Source organism: Rhagoletis zephyria, unplaced genomic scaffold (genome assembly GCF_001687245.7).
Source record: "Rhagoletis zephyria isolate East Lansing unplaced genomic scaffold, Rhagoletis_zephyria_1.1 Rzeph_scaffold_00793, whole genome shotgun sequence".
In the NCBI taxonomy this organism is placed as follows: domain Eukaryota; kingdom Metazoa; phylum Arthropoda; class Insecta; order Diptera; family Tephritidae; genus Rhagoletis; species Rhagoletis zephyria.
In genome coordinates this window covers 124,796-133,725 of record NW_016157877.1, presented here as the reverse complement: position 1 = coordinate 133,725, position 8,930 = coordinate 124,796, and positions in this window count along the sequence as shown.

The window sequence follows — 8,930 nt, the reverse complement described above, 5'->3', positions numbered from 1 at the left end:
CGTTTTGTACTAAAATACACTCTTTTGCACTCAATGCATAAGAACTTATATGCTAAGTATGTATGTATATACATACATATAGTGGTCCACAAAATAAAAAAAATTGCGATATGTTGACCGGTTTTGGCATTTGTCTTTTATTTATTTAATGTTTATTATTTTTTTATAAAAAGCTGGTATACAACAAACACCACATATAAATTCAGATTTCAAACTTTGTACAAAAATTAGAAAAATTCTGCTTATTTTCACCAAAATTTCAAACTTTTTTAGGCCATTTAATTCTAGTATAATGCAATGCAAATTTCAAGCTGCTATAAAATCTTGTTAATTTTCAGCAATTTTTTTTGCTGGCAGTGCCCACCATATAAAAGAAAATTTTCGAACCTACTTTTGTATGGCAAAAACTTGAAACACCTTCAACCAACAAAATTCATGTTTGTGAGCTGTCTGCAAATATTTTTTGATGTTGGATGTTGTCTGTCATCCGATGCCGATACTCAGTTTTGTGCCGATTCTAGCCGATGCCGATGAACTTTTTAGTAAAAGACCGCATAGATCCTTCTATCTCATATAACTAAAAAACATTTTTTGTAGATAGGCTCCTCTGGCCTTCATGTCCTCATATGTAAAATGAATTTGTTTAGTTTTCTTTTAATAAAACTTTATTGTACCCATATCTTATTTATGGCAAATAAACTAAGTTTCTTTTTAACTATACTAAAGGACAACCTTGGATTGCCCAATAAGTACACAATATCTANTTTTAAAGTTTATTGTATAATAAAACGTTGTTTTTTACTTGGTAACTTTTAGGTAACTTTTTTGTAAATTCTGATCAGCAAATTTTTTTTCGTGTGATAACCGTGGGCTCTATAGAGGAATTTATACAGATTGCAACATAATTTTTTTTGGTGGAAACAAAAAAAGTAAGTTTTATTCAAGGTCAAAAAGTAAAAAAATAATTTTTTTAAACTTAAATATCTCGTAAACAATTTATGATATTTTAAGGACTTTTATGTCGTTAGAAAGGTAATAACAATACCTGTCTTTTGACGTGCAATAATATTATACTTTATTGAAAAAATTTATGAAAAATTAAGTTTTTATAAAAATATATTTTTTATAACATATGAAGTTTTTACTTTAAAACTCACTTCATTAACATTATATTTAAAAACAAATCGTGCTACTATTTGATATTCAACATGTCTTATTTGAACAATCGCAAGTAAAGCTCGTAAATTTACGAGCCTCGCAAAAGAACTGTCAAAATTTGTATGAAGCTCTATTTACGAAAAGGAAAAAGATATTGTGCAATGGGGTATAGTCATTGCACTGGGTATGCAGTTACAGTTGCATGGCTATACTCAATCCCGACTCTTGCGTCCTCGTTCGCGCACTCTGGGCAACGTGAGCAACCCATGTGCGAGATGCGGTAACCAATCCGAGTGGAGCCTTGGGTCACGGCAGAAAGAGAGGGAGCTTCGGTGGGGCCACTCTGACTTATTCGGTTTAAGGGCTCACTGAAGTCTGCAGCGTCTGTTCACCAGTAGGTGCGGCTGCAAGCGGGTGTCTGCTTGGAGCAAGCGGCTCGCTATATAAACGTGTATTTGGTTGCGAAACCACCCCCGTCCCAGCAATGGGTTGTGCGCTGGGCTTGGGACCCGCCACGTAAAAACCACTTCCAGTGAAGAAGCAAGGCAAAGCCTCGGATGAGACCCCCCCTTATGATGACGACCACGGCAAACGTTTAAAGGACTACGATTTGAGGGCATGCACCTGGAATGTCCGGACCCTTAATGGGGAAGGTGCCTCTGCCCGGCTGGTTGATGTCCTCGTAAGGACAAAAGCTGACATCACCGCCATCCAAGAAATGCGTTGGACGGGGCAAGGCAAACAATGTCTGGGGCCTTGCGACGTCTACTACAGCTGCCATGTAAAGGAGCGCAAATTCGGAGTTGGATTTGTGGTGGGAGAGAGACTCCGTCGCCGAGTACTGTCGTTCACCCCGGTGGACGAGCGTCTAGCCACAATCCGCATCAAAGCGAGATTCTTCAACATCTCGCTCATCTGCGCCCATGCCCCGACGGAAGAGAAGGATGAGGCATCCAAGGATCTCTTCTATGAGCGCTTGGAGCGCACGTACGAGCGCTGCCCCCGTCATGATATCAAAATCGTGCTTGGCGACTTCAATGCCAGGGTGGGCAAAGAAGGGATCTTTGGAACCACCGTCGGAAAATTCAGCCTCCACGACGAAACGTCCGACAACGGATTGAGGCTGATCGACTTCGCCGGGGCCCGAAACATGGTAGTATGCAGTACTAGGTTCAAGCATAAAAAGATCCATCAAGCTACGTGGCTGTCTCCGGATCGAAAAACGAGAAACCAAATCGATCATGTTGTGATAGACGGAAGGCACGCTTCCAGTGTTTTAGACGTACGCACACTCCGAGGCCCAAACATCGACTCGGACCACTATCTTGTTGCAGCCAAGATACGCCCCCGCCTCTGTGCAGCAAAAAATGTGCGCCCAAATATGCAAGGAAAGCTTAACGTCGAAAAGCTGCAATCACAACAGACAGCCAGCGCTTTCGCTACTCGACTCTCACACCTGCTCTCAGAGAGCACTCTTCAACAAACCGACATATGCGAGCAGTGGAACCACATTTCCCGCTCATTAAGTACCGCCGCCGAAGAAGTAGTCGGATTTCAGCGAGCCCGAAAGAACAACTGGTACGATGAGGAGTGTCAGGAAGCTGCAGAGAAAAAAGATGCCGCCTACAGGGCCACGCTGCGATCGGGCGCAACGCGCGCTATGTGGGACCGCTATAGGGATCTGAAGAGGGAAGCGAGACGTATTTGCCGCAACAAGAAGAGAGAGGCAGAAATACGTGAGTGCGAAGAGCTTGAAATGCTGGCCGACAGGAGGAATGCCCGAAAATTTTACCAGAGAGTTAGGCGACTTACGGAAGGTTTAAAGACCGGGGCGCACTCCTGTAAGAACAATAATGGCGACCTAGTAACTGATGTCCAGAGCGTACTTAAATTATGGAGGGAACACTTTTCCGCCCTACTAAATGGTAGCAGCACAGAAAGTTGTGGAGAAGAAGAACCCGAGCCCGCAGTCGATGATGACGGAGTCGACGTTCCACCGCCTGACTATGACGAGGTACGTATAGCAATAACGCGGCTGAAAAACAACAAAGCCGCTGGAGCTGACAGCCTGCCAGCTGAGCTATTCAAGTACGGCGGCGAGGAGTTGATAAGGTGCATGCATCAACTCTTGTGCAGAATATGGTCAGATGAACGCATGCCCGACGACTGGAATTTAAGTGTGCTCTGCCCAATCCACAAGAAAGGTGACCCCGCCATTCGCGCCAACTACCGCGGGATCAGCCTTCTAAGCATAGGTTACAAGGTCTTATCGAGCGTATTGTGTGAAAGACTGAAGCCCACCGTCAATGAACTGATTGGGCCTTATCAGTGTGGCTTTAGACCTGGCAAATCCACCATAGACCAGGTATTCACAATACGCCAAATCTTGGAAAAGACCCGCGAGAAAAGGATCGACACTCACCACCTATTTGTCGACTTTAAAGCCGCTTTTGACAGCACTAAAAGGAGTTGCCTATACGCCGCTATGTCTGAATTTGGCATCCCCTCAAAACTCATACGGCTGTGTAAAATGACGTTGAGCAATACCACCAGCTCCGTCAGAATTGGAAAAGACCTCTCCGAGCCGTTCGCCACAAAACGGGGTTTCAGACAGGGCGACTCCCTTTCATGTGACTTCTTTAATCTGATGTTGGAGAAGATAATAAGAGCTGCAGAACTGAACCGCTCAGGAACAATCTACTACAAGAGCGTGCAATTGCTGGCTTATGCCGATGACATCGACATCATCGGTAACAAAAACCGCGAAGTCTGTTCTGCCTTTTCCAAGTTGGATAGGGAAGCAAAGCGCATGGGTCTGGTGGTAAACGAGGACTAGCCGAAGTATCTCCTGTCATCAAACAAACAGTCAGCACATTCGCGCCTTGGCACCCACGTCACTGTTGACAGTTACAATTTCGAGAAAGTAGAGAATTTCGTTTACTTGGGAACCAGCATTAACACCGATAATAATGTCAGCATTGAAATCCAACGTAGAATCACTCTTGCCAACAAGTGCTACTTTGGACTGAGTAGGCAATTCAGGAGTAAAGTCCTCTCTCGACGTACGAAAACCACGCTCTATAAGTCACTCATCATGCCCGTGCTGGTATATGGCGCAGAAGCATGGACAATGACAACATCCGATGAGGCGGCTCTTGGAGTGTTTGAGAGAAAGATTTTGCGGAAGATTTACGGGCCTTTACGCGTTGGCGACGGCGAGTACCGCAGACGATGGAACGATGAGCTGTATGAGCTTTACAACGATATGGACATAGTGCAGCGAATTAAAATACAGCGGCTCCGCTGGCTTGGTCATGTCGTTCGAATGGACACCGACGCTCCAGCTCTGAAAGTATTCAACTCGGAACCCGCTGGTGGTAGCAGAGGAAGAGGGAGGCCCCCACTGCGATGGAAAGATCAGGTGGAGAAGGACTTGGCTTCACTTGGCGTTTCCAATTGGCGTCAGTTGGCACAGAGGAGAAACGACTGGCGTGCTTTGCTGAACTCGGCCAAAATCGCTTAGGCGGTTACAGCGCCAAAAAAAGAAAAAGAAAAGAAAGAAAGAAAAAGATATTTTAAACAAAAAATTCAATACAAAAACTTGAATTGTTTTAACCATAACCGAACATTTATTTGTGTATATATTCATTTGTTGGTGCTGTCAATTGAAATTTCCTCAACTAAATAGGAAAAAAACAAACAGAGTTGATCACAAATTGAGCCAGATTTCTATCAGTATTACATAAATGTTGAATTAGCACAACTATTCTTTTTCCAAATAATGTACAATAATAAATGAAATCTCGATCGGCGATCACTGAAACGNTGGTGCTGTCAATTGAAATTTTCTCAACTAAATAGGAAAAAAACAAACAGAGTTGATCACAAATTGAGCCAGATTTCTATCAGTATTACATAAATGTTGAATTAGCACAACTATTCTTTTTCCAAATAATGTACAATAATAAATGAAATCTCGATCGGCGATCACTGAAACGCAGCTAGCAACTGTATACGCAAAAAAGCAATGTTGCCACTTTTTCTCATTTAACCATGTTCGAATCGTGGAAATTTTTGAAGATCTCAGGGTTGCTTTTAGCATTTAGACTCTTAATGTAGAAATGGATTTGCATTAAGTTGCATTTAGGCAACGAATTTTGTATGGATAAATGTACATTTAGAGTAGCATTTAGAACTAAATGCTCTAAATGTGCTTTTACGCGTAATGCAGCGTTTTTGCTGCATTTAAAATGCAACATTTAGTACTTTCGAACATATTTTTTCGAAGAGCATTCATGCTATTTTAGCAAATGTACATTTACGCGAGTTCGAAATTGTATGCTTTTGACAAACAGCCGTGTTCCAGTCACTTATTCAGATCCGTATCTATCACGATCAATTCGCACAGAGAAGATAATGTGTAACAAACCCTACTGAAAAGGGAAAACGAAATTTTAAACCAAAAATTCAATACAAAAACTTGAATTGTTTTAACAACCCAGCAAACAATTGGAGTCATAAATGAGTCTTTAAGGAGTCCTATTTCGGTGCCTTTACGCTCATAATGAGCTCATTTAAGAGTTCGATATTAGGGTATTTCCCTTCCTCCGAAGGTCGACATACATGAGCTTAAATTCATACATAAAATGAGCCTCAATATGAGTCATATTGGACTCTTATTGGCCTCATATACGGCTCATTTCGCAGTCTTTTAAAACAATTTTTGGCCCCAGATATGAATCATTTCAGACTCTTTTTGCGGCTCTTATCGCCCTCATAAATTACTACATTCGGACTCTTATTTTAGGTTGTTCTTTGAGTCTTATTGAACGCACCAGTGTTGATATTTAAGATTATTAAATTGTACTAAATTAATGACAAAAAGTGTAACTTTTTGAGCTTAACTGTACTTTTCACCATTTCAGTCAATGCGTTCCCTTCTTATTCCTGCAACCAAACAAAACTCAAGTTTTTGTCTACTGCAGTGTGTTTATTGTTCAATTCATTGTACAGCTTCAGTTACTGCCGGTTTCACCAGCAATTTAAATGGAAAATGATTTTTTATTTTCTGTCTATTTTCATATAAATTTCAAAAAATTAAAATCATTTTCACTTAAATTACTTTCGTGAAATTGGCTGTTGGTGTAGTCGTAATTTAACGTAACTTATCATTGAGATCTCTTCAGCAAGCCTATAAAGTCATAGCCAATTTTGTCGAAAAGTCCCACAAGTTTCATTAAGCTTACAGTTTACCTTAAATTATACACAAATAAAAACACACATTTTTAAAAGTACACCCCGCGACAAAATCCTACGGTCACCCGGTTTGGGCTTCTAATTATATTTTTTCCAAGTTAATTTTAATTATTATTATTTTTGTTTTAAGTATAGCATTATCCAACAATAACTATACCAATAAAACTTAATTTAAAATATTAAAAAAAAAAATATCAACAACGGTGTTGCGCATTTTCATCCACATAAAATAAAATGCGAATATTCGTTACATATATGGAAGAAAGTGCGCAACACCGCAAACAAAAAAATTCCAAACATCAACATGTTTTTAGACACTTTAAACTTGCACCTTCCCTGTAGCAAATGTACCAGTTGTAAACTACCTCACAACAAGTATGAACCGCATGCTGAACTAGTCAGCCAACTATCTTTTTTCCATGCAATCAACTGGTATTTTTAACATGGAGATGTCCTACGAGATGGCAAGTGTCAGATTTCGGTCAGAAATATACCATTCTCATACTAGTTCAAAAGAGACAGAAAAATACTAGTTCAATTATGGACCGAAACCACTACTTTGGGAGTCAAAGAATAAAAGGAATTCCTGAATATACAATAAAAAACTTTTGATTACGTACACTTTAACATATTACACATTTTTATTTAGCCTTCTTAGATTTACCAATAATTAGTGTTAAATTTTTTGAGTATTAATTAAAAGGAAAAATAAATACATAAATATTTCAAACTTTCGAATATAAATTTAAATGCATTTTCCATTAAATGTTATTAAAAGTAAAAGGTTTCAGGTACAATAAATATTTTCTTTTTATCTTTTTTAATAATACTGAATATGCAAAAGAAAACATTTTAGTTAAAAATAAAATAAATACTTTAGTTCATTTTCGGTGAACTTAAATAAAAATAAAAGTTATCATAAAATTAAATTAAATTCATTAACTTTGCACATTCCAGTCCTTTCTTTTTAAAATTAAATGAAAGTAATAATTAACGTAAAATTTGAGATTCGGATAAGAATAAAATAAATAAATATTACAAATAAAATGTTAACAAGCCACAATAACATTGACAAATACATAGTTTAGGAAGAGCCTGCCTGAAACTACACAAAAAAGCAAAATAAGCAAATGGATGTATAGAATTGACAACAACAACCACGCTGTCGAGTTTAAATAGCGGCAAATCAGCTGCACTTGATAGTAGTTGGTTGAATAAGGAAAATGAATTAGCAACAAGAGTTTACGGGATGTACATAGCTCAGTGGTTAACGCTTCTGACTTTGAACATCGAATTCGCAGGTTCGATCCCTGCTGAAGTCTAGAAAAAAGAAGTCTGATGAGGAGATGTGGTGATCTCCGAAATAGTGCTATAACTTCTACCGCTTAGACTTTGTTGCTTTTTCAATTTTTCCTAATAAACAATCGTGGTACAAAGCTCAATAAAAATATTAAAAATAAAATGTTAACAAGCCACAATAACATTGACAAATACATAGCTTAGGAAGAGCCTGCCTGAAACTATAAAAAAAGCAAGAAAAGCAAATGGATGTATAGAATTGACTACAACAACCACGCTGTCGAGTTTAAATAGCGGCAAATCAGCTGCACTTGATAGTAGTTGGTTGAATAAGGAAAATGAATTAGCAACAAGAGTTTACGGGATGTACATAGCTCAGTGGTTAACGCTTCTGACTTTGAACATCGAATTCGCAGGTTCGATCCCTGCTGAAGTCTAGAAAAAAGAAGTCTGATGAGGAGATGTGGTGATCTCCGAAATAGTGCTATAACTTCTACCGCTTAGACTTTGTTGCTTTTTCAATTTTTCCTAATAAACAATCGTGGTACAAAGCTCAATAAAAATATTGGCCCGTAGTTAGTTGCAGCTTTTTGACATAATTTTCAATGGGATATCTGTCAAAAAAGCTGCAACTAACTACGGGCCAATATTTTTATTGAGCTTTGTACCACGATTGTTTATTAGGAAAAATTGAAAAAGCAACAAAGTCTAAGCGGCAAATCAGCTGCACTTGATAGTAGTTGGTTGAATAAGGAAAATGAATTAGCAACAAGAGTTTACGGGATGTACATAGCTCAGTGGTTAACGCTTCTGACTTTGAACATCGAATACGCAGGTTCGATCCCTGCTGAAGTCTAGAAAAAAGAAGTCTGATGAGGAGATGAGGTGATCTCCGAAATAGTGCTATAACTTCTACCGCTTAGACTTTGTTGCTTTTTCAATTTTTCCTAATAAACAATCGTGGTACAAAGCTCAATAAAAATATTAAAATAAACAAATATTTCATGCCGTTATTAAATATTCCTAATTTTTGTCCATAGTTTGGCTTGTTGGTTGATAATTGTAATTAAAATAAGTTAAAAATAACTGAAAATTATCAAAAATAACAAAATAATCATATAAATAAAATGAATGAATGAATTAAATTTTTTTATTTATTTAAGGTGCTAATATTGGAATTTGATCATTAAACGGTTATCCAAAAAAAAACATGCTTT